This window comes from Solanum lycopersicum, chromosome 11 (assembly GCF_036512215.1).
Source record: "Solanum lycopersicum chromosome 11, SLM_r2.1".
Taxonomy (NCBI): domain Eukaryota; kingdom Viridiplantae; phylum Streptophyta; class Magnoliopsida; order Solanales; family Solanaceae; genus Solanum; species Solanum lycopersicum.
Genome location: NC_090810.1, coordinates 34,156,072 through 34,165,491, shown reverse-complemented (window position 1 = coordinate 34,165,491; position 9,420 = coordinate 34,156,072). Strand labels below are relative to the sequence as shown.

General features: G+C 35.4%; 1 long non-coding RNA gene across 1 annotated transcript; it reads right to left on the bottom strand.

Moving 5' to 3' along the window:
• Positions 1 to 6,079: 6,079 nt before the first annotated feature.
• On the bottom strand, positions 6,080 to 6,698 carry LOC138339547 (uncharacterized). Its single transcript, XR_011212380.1, has 2 exons — positions 6,498 to 6,698; positions 6,080 to 6,408 (listed from the first exon to the last, which is right to left on the bottom strand). It is a non-coding gene; the product is annotated as an uncharacterized lncRNA (long non-coding RNA).
• Between the last annotated feature and the right edge of the window lie 2,722 nt (positions 6,699 to 9,420).

The window sequence follows — 9,420 nt, the reverse complement described above, 5'->3', positions numbered from 1 at the left end:
AAATCATGTGAGAACAATTTTCACATGGACATAGCATATTCAAGCACTATCTAATTTAGAGTACAGTTGAGAATGCCTTTCAAAAGACTCCCTCTTTACTAGATTATAATATATGTTTCATTATATGCGTTCATGCTTCGGTATATGTACTTACATGAGAAGACTTTTCACATAAACAGACATAGATGCAACACATATATATATTTTATCATATCATAGGCTTTCATGTTCATAGCTTAATATTTCATAATATTCACATACATAGATTAATCACCCTAGGAGTTATTCTATCAAGGCAGACATGTTCAATATATAGGAAAAGTCTCATACCCTTACCGATACTGGTTCAGCTATCAAGTAATCCTAGTTAAGATACATTTTAATACTTTCATAGACTAATAACTTACATACATACTAGAAGACAATAGTGCATATGATAAATGTCACGACCCAAAACGAGTCGTGAGTGGTACCCACACTTAGCCTACTAGGTAAGCGAACCAACAAATCTAAACCCCAACATTTAGCAATAGTTCAACGATAATTAACAAAAATAATGCGGAAGACCCAAAACTTATTAATGTAACCAAGTAAATAAGCTTCTAAAGTTTAACACTTATTATCCCAAAAATCTTGAATTCATCACATCAAGAACATCTATCCTCAAATTACCAAGTCTAAGAGTATTTAAGAAACCAAAATAAGTAAAAAGATGGTCCATGTCCGAAGTTCAAAGACATCAAGACGTGAAGGAGAGAATCCAGCACGAGCTAGGAATAATAGCTCACCCCGAACTCTGATGTGCTGAAGACTGGCTAGAGCTGAGGGCGAGTCGAAGTCGACTGCACACTTGCTGCACTCCACAAAATAACAAAGAAGAAAATACAAGTAGGGGTCAGTACAAGGAACAAGTACTGAGTAGGTATCATCGGCCAACTCAAAATAGAAAACAATGTATATTGAATAATAATATCAAATCAACTACAATACTTAACAGGTGGCAAGCAACAAACACATGAACCATTGACAACAACACCATAATAGGTACACCATCAATCACAACATCAAGCACACCTATGAGGACTCATGCCTCAACACCATACTCATTTGGGAAATAGGTTCTTTGAATTTGAGTATATTAAGATAATTCATGATTCCTTTCCTTTAATGTTATCGTGTCGGAACGTGACACTCCGATCCCATATACCGTGTCAGAACGTGACACTCCGATCCCATAATACCGTGTCGGAACGTGACACTCCGATCCAATTATCTCATTATTTATTTCATCAAGCCTTCTTTATTAGAGGCGTCATTTTAATAGAGAGGGTTCAATATTAGAAATTCAACAGTCTCATAATTTTAGGCCAACCACAAACAACACAATCAAAGCATAAAACCACACAATCAAGTACATAGAAGACTTTACAATATCACTCAATACATATCGATCGCTATTTAGAGTTTATCTATCACATAGAAATAAACCATAACCTACCTCCACCGAAGAACCGAAATCAAGCAAGCTACCTCTCCAATGCCTTTGCCTTCCTCAGAGCCTATGAACCTTTTCAATCTGAAGTCTAAGTCGCTTGCTTTCTTCTTTCGTTCACGCTCTCTCTTTCGTTCTCCTCTTTTGCTCTTTTTATTTTTCTTCTACAGACTCTTTTTACCCTAATTATCATATAATCAATTATATAAAAAAATGATAAAAGTAACCCACTATTAATTTTAAAGTTATCTCCTTTAACCCCCAACTAACTCAATTATTAAAAATACCCCACTAATTTCATAATTATAATTACGAATAGTCCAAAAAACCCATTTAAAAATTTAGCGGAAGTCTGACCAACTGTGGGGTTACGAAGCTTGTGACGGTCCGTCGTATCTATGACGGTTCGTCCTGCAGGTTCGTCACGAAGTTCAGAGAAATAATCCCAGTACCCAGATTCCAAGAGTTGAAGTATTTTGGAATGAAGTCGCTCGACGAACCGTTGTGCCTATGACGATTCCTCATACTTGCCGTCGAGGGTAGTGAAGAGAGCAGCAGAAGAAATTGCACAAGTATGGGACGACGGAGTCCATGACGGTCCGTCGTGATCATGACGATCCGTCGCATGATCCGTCGACCCAGTAAGTATTTATCAAAAATAATTCTACTGCTCAAACCGACTAATTGGGTTGTTACAATAACTATCCTTTTATAAGACCACATGAACATATACTACTTATAATCATGCATGACTTGTGTGTACATTGGTCAACATGATAACATAATTGAAACAACATGTTAATGAGGAATACACCTTCTAAATATCACAACATATGTAAAAAATACATCAAGTCTTATGTCAAAGAAATATAAAGTATAAGGACTATAGACTACACACACTCATATTACCTCATAGTAGACAAAAACATATCCAACATTTGAATATAAGACTTCTAATCATGCATATAAGACCACAAAACCAAAGAGGGATACATAGGTATGGATCATTCCTCAATATTACTTCATCAATGATAAATTTATAGACCACACCTAACCCTACCAACCTCATCCAATTATCATAACATTATCAATGCACCCTAGATAACGAGCTATAAAAGAAAATTAGTCATATAGTTTCACATGTATGATCATAATAACCACACTTCATAAAAAAATTTGGCTTCAAGGACATGATCACAACATATAGATATATAGACAAGAAAGCAAACACCGCCACCATAAGTGGACTATACCAATCAAAACAATTTAATGTCGGGGAGCAAGTCAGCGATGTGGAGTTGTTCCGATATGATTTATGGAATTAATTCTTTGGGAAGTAGAGTCCGCACTTTGTACGCGACGCGGAGAATAATAATTGCCTAAGGAGACTCTAGTCGTCAATGTGTTCATGTTTCATGCATAAACAACTCGCTGCTACCTTGGGTAGCTTGATGGCACATGAATTGGTCCTCTTCAAGGACACCTAGGGCAACCCTTGGGGAGTCGTGCCTGGACGTTGTGACCATAAAAATATGTTCATATACCTGTAGGGTCCTATACTATCAAGGCATAAAAATATGTTCATATACCTGTAGGGTCCTATGTTCATAAAAATATGTTCGTATGATTTTTGAGCACCCAAAAACACATAAAACATACAAAGGCACACTAGAACACACTAGCACTCTTTCTAGGCTAACTTACGAATGTACTTGACGTTCTTGGACGTTTGACCTCAATCTAGTTCAAATAAATCATGCATACTGTAAAACACTCAATTAACATATTATTAGCCCTCATAGGTACATGTGATTCTCGAATCACATCAATTCATTTTGAGGGACCTTATAACATCCCCTAGTTGGGAACATTCCACCTCGAATGACAATTGGAACATTCTTACAATAATTCTTGGACTCAATGAACCCTAGAGAAATTCACAGCAATAAACACATATTCACATATCAGTCAATGCACCAAACATACAAGGAACACCAACTTCAATCCCCTTAGAACCCAATTCAACACAAGCAAGCAAAACCTTTATTCACTAGCTCTTTAATGCATTAAACACATAGGCATTTCTCATGTTCATAGGAGAAACACCCTTCTCATAATAATTACACGGTATTTAAATTTCATTTAATTAAGAGCTCATTATGAAACAACCTTTAAGTCAAACATAGGAAGATTCAACATCACTCAAGAAGCAAACATGTTACTCACACTAGATAAACATAGATTATAAGTAGTGTGGATCAACAAAAATCCTTTTCATTTAGTCATAGAAAAAATAAGGCCATATATATCATTACCATATTTTCTATGCTTAAGGAGGAATGTCCTTCTCTTTAACATACTCACATGTTTTATACAACTCATATACAAGCAAGGCACAAAGATCAATTCAGTTTAATGAGAACCTCTAAATTTTTACCAAACCATACTCATACTTCATTCCTAGTTAAATCTAAATGGTAAATCACACAACACATATTACAATAATAGGAAGTAATTTCATAGAATTTCAATTTCTATCATAATAATACGTTTCATAATCATGCATCAATTAGGGACAATTCATGCAATATATAGGCACACATCAAGACCAATAGCTAAACATACTAACACCTCTTAAGAGTGAGCCTACATTAATATTTCTAAAGCCATAAAAGCCACACATTTTTAATAGACCTATCATTTTTCATTTAAGGAAGACTCAATTTCTTGTTGATGGCTTAAACACCACACATTATAAGTGACACAAATCATGGTCCTTACATTATCTAATTAATTTAAATACACGAATAACATATTAATATGAACAATCAACATGAGAAAATATGAATTTAACTTTAAAAAAACCTTTTTCATGCCATTGAGAACCTCCAAAACATGCACAACATAGTGTCAATGAAGACATACATAACATATGGATAACATGCATCTTATACTTTTATACAACACTTGTCACGACTGGGGAGCACCCCCTAAAAGTAACGTGGCGCACTTGACCTCTTAGAGGTCTTATACAATCCCATATTTATCGTTCATCGCATCAACATAGTAAATTTAGCGGAAAATTTAAAACTTTTCATAGAACCTTATATGTTAGAAACATTAATTCATATACATATAAAATATAGTTCATAATACATATTTAGACTCTAAGTCTATTTTCCATCTTAGACTCAACAACATTAGAATACATTAGGGACACGGCCCATAAGACACATTACATAACTATACAATATTTGAAGACTTTAGAAGAAATACACATTAGGACATCCATGGACTTAAGGATTCCTTTCCTTGATCTTTGGAATCACCTATTCACCATTCAAGACATCCTTTAAGCATCCATAACCTACACTTTGTGTAAAAAGTAGAAAAGAATGGGATTGGCACAAGAATGTACTAAGTATGGAAACCATGAAAAAATATGCATTTGAAAGAGGCGTTTTCTTTGAAATCATACTTCATGCCATTTTGAGTAAATCATCATAAAATATTTATCAATAGAATATATATAATTTTCATACTTCATAGAAACACAGTCAAAGGCCAAAAGTCATAGAAAAGCACATATCATTATAGAAGTATTAGAGAATGGCTCTCTAGATCGAAGAAGAAAGTGTTTGATCATATTTTTCTCGTTTGAAATCTTTGAGAATGGCTCTCTAGATTAAAATATATATAGAGATGAAAATCACCATAAATTTGTCTAGCTTAAAACCTCTTAAACTTTACGATTCATCCATAGAGAACCCTGCTTGAATTTGTTCTCGAACTTCACCAACAATGGTTCTTTCTAGAGGGAGTATATTTTGAGGGAATGGTTTCCATCTTATGAGAGAATTCTAGAATGGTACTCACGTTTTTTGTGGATTATATACACCAAAAAAATAGCTAAAATAAATCTATTATATTCAGGTTAGGACATGGGGTGAATTTCCCATTCACCCCTTTAATGTAACAGACGCAGGTTGCACGTTGCAGGCCACCTGCGATGAAGGCAGTGACGGGGCGTCGAGGACATGATGGGCCGTGCCTGGCCTCCGTCGTTGGGTACTTAGCAAAATATTGTCTTTACACCTGCCCAAGTCCAATCTCAATCTATGAGAGATGCTCGAAGAGCCATTGGTTGAACAACGATCCGCGTTGGTTCCATCAATGGACACCTCCCAGGCAGTGTCTTAGGCAGCATTGGGTCCTTCTTTTGGGGCCTCTTGTGAGCACTTTGGAAGTCGTATCTAGACGTTTCCAATATGATTATAAACTTTAAAAATTTATAGACCCTTCACAAACAAGTTCATTCTGCTCCGTATGTCCTTAACCATTTCAGGTTAGAACAGGACAGTTGGGTGAAATTCAACCCATACTCGTGCACACTCAAAGAGTCTTTTTTAGTGTAAGGAACTCTCTTACCTTAGACTCTTTTAGTTATCGGTAAATTAATTCTCCAAGATGGCTTATTCAAAGCAAACCTAACACGTATTTAGCACGTTCTCATTGCTACTCTCTTCCTACTGATTGAACCATGTTCTAGCCATATTTTTCATTTGATATATAGTTAGTTCAACTCTCTCAGCATCCGAAACATGCATGATATCAAACACCTTGTTGATTTCCTCAATAAAATTCTACAAATCATCAAAAGTGTTTGAACCAGTGAAACTTGGAGGGTTCATCCTCAAGAACTCACGAATCCTTGCAGTATCAGCCTCTTCTTGTCGAGCTCGCCGTTGTTGCTTGATTTTGTTAGTTACCATTTGGATTAACATCCTAATAACCTAGGAACTCATCATTGGTAATTTCTACTTGAGGTTGCACTTGAGCCGCATTGGGTAACTCTGGTTGCTCTAAGTTCGTCTTAGTTGGACGACCTCTTGTTGCTCTTCATTGAGCATGGTTATCTGAAACACACGCAAGCATGAATTAGTGAGAGTGAATTTTAGAAATAAACGCTAATGCAAAAAAAGAATATGAAAGAAGTGAGAAAAACCTAAATGTTGCATCCTTAATTATAGATATGGAGCGCTTCACACTGATAACTAGGACTCTACAGACACGACTTCATAGACTCCCGAGAACTCTTGAACTCTATGCTCTTATACCAAGTTTGTCATGCTCAGAGCCTGCACCCTGGACGTGGACGATACTTGAATACAATTGCTGGCTCGAGAAAACCCTTGTCCATGCTAACCTTACTTAGCGGAAGACTTAACTCAATAAAACAGTCTAATGATATAAATTAAAGAAATAATAAGTTGGCCAAAATACCACTTAAGTCTCATAACAAAGTATCTGAAATGTAGAAATAAGACTCATAACTGACTATCTAACTATCTATGAAGCCTCTATAATACTTACAGCGATATTGTGACATACCCCATAACATCCTATAAAAAGAGAGACTGAAAAGCAATAAATGTGTCCTCCAGAATGCAAGGAGGATTACCACTAACTTCAAATTCTCAAATGGATCAATGAGGCGCTAGATGATGCTTATCCTTGTTATCTGCATCTGCATCAGGATACGATGCATGTCAATAGGCATTAGTACATTAAAAGTACGAGTATGAAATTTGGAATACTAACAACAACTTAAGCTCGAAAAACAGTAAGAAGGGACATATACCTAGGCTCTGCTCAACTCAGGATTAACTTGACTTAATATAAAGCAATATGACATGCAATATATAAAATCTTGTAAAACAACGAATACACTTACTTAGCAAAAGAAAATGCAATAACAAACTCAAATTTACTTAAATATAAAGTAATATAGTTTCTATGATAGATTCTCTAACCGACAACCATCACTAAGAGCCTAAACGATAGTACAACGTCTTACCTCACGTTGCAACCGGATCTTCTTATGACTAGTCGTCAGTTTTGAACCTTAACTATCAAATGGATCCACTAGTCTATGCTAAAAAGCACTAAGGAATCATCTAAAAGATATGATCATTCTTCTGTCCATGTTGGCTACATAATTTATGGGGGCTTGAGTTAATATTAACTCGCGTCCCCATATCAATGCTCAATACTACTCGCAAAATACGTAGCTCATATGTTTTTGAAACAACTTATTCTCTGGTCTGAGGTAATTGCTCTAATATAGCCTTAAAAGATCACTTGGAAATCATAGTTTCCTCTTTAGTAAAACTAGTCAAAGGCTCTGTTGGATTTCTAGCTTCCTTTATTATACAAAATGTAGGGAATACTTAGTTCTCTTTTAACTTTTGGGAAATGAACTCAACTCTTTACACTTTGCTTAACTTGCAACTTGAACCTAAGAACAAAGTTAAAACATTTGTTAAAGACTCTTGGAAAACATGAAGAACTTGTTTTGACTTGCTTCTTATCTTTTAGACTTGACTCTTAAGTTCTTTTACTATGATCTTAACTTTCCTTGAATTGGATTATGAATTCAAGGTTCATGATCTCATGTTTATGGATGATTTCATGATGTTTAGATAAATCTTAGAGTGTTGGATTAACCAAGAAACATGGTTACATCATTTAGGAACTAGTACCAAATAGTGGAGAATGAATGGAGTGAACTAGCGTCCTTGGCGCTTTAAGAGGTGTGGGGCTCCAGTCCTAAAACATCAGAGGTTAATTAAGGCACTCTCGTTGGCGTGCCGCCCCAAGGCCCTACAGATAGAGATTGTCATGTTGGGCTATGGCAGGCGTGGCGCCCCAGGGCCCTACAGATATGCATTTTAAATTTTCTCTCCATTTTTCATTTGTAAACCCTCTAATCTTCCATGGTTCATCCTGCGAACACTTCTTGTCATTAGTACCCTCAATACCTAATAGATTTTACTCAAAAAAACAACCTGGAAATACCATTAAATCAACACTAGGCATGCAACAACTCAACCACCAAGAATTCAACAATGTTCTTCAAGAACTTCACTTTTCATCATTCAATCTACTCAAAATTGCTGAATTTAAACAAGTTGGTGCATGGGTGAATTAACCCAACACGAATGATCTCACATACGTTGGCGTTCTTGACGAATCTTGACTTTTCTCCCTTTTCATCCTCTTTTCTCTCTTCTCCAAACCCTAATTGGTGAAAAGACTAGTTTTGCCTTCCTTAAATCTGGATTGGGATTTTTCTTACCTCAATAGCCCAACTTCTGATAGGCATATCTCTCTCATAGGATATCGAAATTGTGCAAAATAGGAGTTGTTGTAAAGATCTCTCCCAGGGCTTTCTAGACATATCAAGAAATATATCTAAGTCATCCTTATCTAGGAGTTATGACCATTTAAAAATGACCCAAACTCACTTTCTTAACTTCGAAATTTTTTTCAATTTTTTCTCTTTCTTTCCAGAAGTGAACATTTTTAGTTTCTTAGCTTATTCCTAGTCATTTCAAATTGTGAGATATTACAACCCTCCTCCCCCCACCCCCAAAGCAAGTTAATTTTTTTTAAAAAATATTTTCTATTTCAAAAATTATTTTCAACTTTAGTAAAATTAAAAGATATTTCTCAAAAATATATTTCATTCATAAACCAAACACTAAAATCATTTGCTAAAAATACTTTCTACTCACCAAATCAAATATGAAAAAACAAGTCATAAAAAAAAATCTACTTGCTTTCCAAGAAAACATTTTCCTTCATACCAAATACACTTAGAGCTAAGCAATTTGACTCTATTCACTACCACTTTCACAGTGTGCCTGTTCATTCTCATTTTCATCATCTGTTTCCGATTTTGGTTCATCATGAAATTTTGTTTCATCATCTTAATAATCATTCGAATCGCTTCAGTTTATTAATTCTTCATTTGGATCATTTCGGAAAACATTTTCATTGTCGTACACCATATCGAATCTTAAACCATTTTCGTCCTATTAGAATGGCTCTGCATCATCTACTAGAGGAGATGACAAATATGACGG